The following is a 2451-nucleotide window of genomic DNA, read 5'->3' on the forward strand; positions in this document are numbered from 1 at the left end:
GTCTTACGAGCAGGGTATTTATAGTCGTTCTTGGATAAAGATCATGGCTTGTTCATGCAAAAGTGCTTAAGTTGTCAAGAACATCCAAACAATTTTAGCTTACCAACTACTGAGCTGAATAACTTGGTGTCTCCCTGACCCTTTGCTCAGTAGGGAATGGATATTGTAGGACCATTCCCGACCGGTAGAGCCTAGAAAAAGTTTCTCTTAGTGGCTATAGATTACTTTACCAAGTGGGTGGAAGTAGAGTCTCTTGCTACAATATCAGCTGCACAGGTCCAGAAGTTTGTTTGGAAGATCATATGTAGTTTTGGCCTACCAATAACGATAATTATTGATAATGGGAGGCAGTTTATGGACAGGAAGTTTGTAGCTTTCTATCAAAATATGGGGATAAAACATGTTACAAGTTCAGTAGAGCATCTTCAGGCGAACGGTCAGGCGGAAGCAGTCAATAAGGCCATAGTTAAGGAGCTAAAAATACGATTGGGAGAAGCTAAAGGTGCATGGGTAGATGAGCTTTTGGAGGTACTATGGAGTTATCGTTGTACCCCACATGACATCACAAGAGAAACACCCTTCAATTTGACTTATGGCATGGATGCAGTGTTGCTAATGGAGGTAGGAGAGCCGACGGTAAGGAGAGAGCAGGAAGACATGGAAAGAAATGAAGAGCAATTAAGGGAGGAGTTAGACACTTTGCAAGAGAGGAGAGAAGTAGCAGTTGGACGCTCAAAGGAGGTTGATAGCACGAAGATACAATACAAAGGTGTGACCACGACAATTCATTGAGGGTGATCTGGTATGGCATAAAACAGCTGAAGCTTGAAAAAATCGTGCCATGTGAAATTTGCAGCCAATTGGGAAGGCCTTTTCCAGATCGTGGAAAACCTTGATAATGGAGCTTATCGACTTGAGTTTCCAAACGACAAAGTTGTTCCCAACACTTGGAATGTTTCTCACCTTAAGTTTTATTTTAGTTAGTTATTTTCTATAATTTGACATTAACGCAATAATACCATATGTTTTTAGCAGTTTCATATTTATGCACTGGTCAGATCATCTTCGACCTAGGGAACACTTCTGTAGCACTTAGTGTCCGCCGCTCGACAAGGAACATTTTTGTAACTCTCACTTAAGTACTCTTCGGCCTAGGAAACGCTTTTATAGCTCCTAGTATCCGCTTCTCGGTGAGGAACGTTTTTGTAACTCTCATCGAAGCACTATTCGACCTAGGGAACGCTTCTATAGCTCTTATTGTCCACCGCTTGGTGAGTTGTTGACAAATTGGCAAATGTACCAAATCGTACAAGTAATATAAATGGTAAGACCAAGTATCGTTTTCCCAAGAGACTCGTATCGCTTCCTCGTTCGCGTGAATTAAAATAATAAGACTTGAAAAAATAAAAGTTAATAAATTGGATTTTTGGAGATAAAAATATTAACATGAAAAAATAAAGTTGATTCAATTGACAAACGAAAACAATGGATGAATGGATGTTGTTGGGGGTTACAATTTCATCTATTCCACTCTCTTTTACATACTATCCTTGAATATTAGTTTGATAGACTGTTATGCAACTTTCTTAGTCTCCCCTTAACCCGATCCCTCGGCGAAAAGGGCCTAATATTAACTACCGGCTTGCTATCCCTAGCCTCCCCTAGTAATTAATACTGCATTATAAACAGAAGTTAGCGCAATTGATCGTCCTACCCCTATCCCTAGGTGGTATTGCAAACTCAAGAGATTACTCACCAGTTCATGTCATTACTGTACGTCCCCATATCAATAAAGACAAACATCAATACACCGAATGAGTTAAACGATGAAGGCCTTAAGCACAGATGATAACCCAACAATTANCAATCAAAACATATGGAGACCATAAAAATAATCAAGAGATTCAATAAGAGAGAGTATCAAAAGATTTCATTGTTTCCCCCAGCAACAATAGGGTTTAGTTCACCATAGTCATGGTGAAACTAGATGAGAAATGGAAGAAGAATGGAAAAGCAAACCCTAGAAAAGATGAAAAGGAGCCTAAGCATCCAAGAGATCCTCTCCAAAGAGCAAAATTAGGTATGGCCGTTCTCCCCTGTCAAAAGAATGACTCTGAAATCGCAATAAGGGTATATATAGGTGAGGAGCGCGTCAGAAAATGGGCCCAAGTCCAGCGCGCCACCGCTGGGCGGTTTCCCTCAGGGTCGCCCAGCTTCAATTGCCATGCCTTCTCCTCGTCCTGGACCGCCCGACGGTTTAAGTGTGCCGCCGGGCGGTGCGTCGACTCTTTAAATCTTTATTTTTCTGCTCTTTTCTTGAGTCAACGACTTGTATCTTCAACTCCATTCTTTACTTTTCTCAAATTAGCTACAAAACAATGCAAAACAAGCATAAAATCGCTAAAAACAACTTTTGACTCTCTCAAGACTCATTTATTGAGTTTTGCTTGA

Source organism: Vigna radiata, chromosome 8, assembly GCF_000741045.1.
Source record: "Vigna radiata var. radiata cultivar VC1973A chromosome 8, Vradiata_ver6, whole genome shotgun sequence".
Taxonomy (NCBI): domain Eukaryota; kingdom Viridiplantae; phylum Streptophyta; class Magnoliopsida; order Fabales; family Fabaceae; genus Vigna; species Vigna radiata.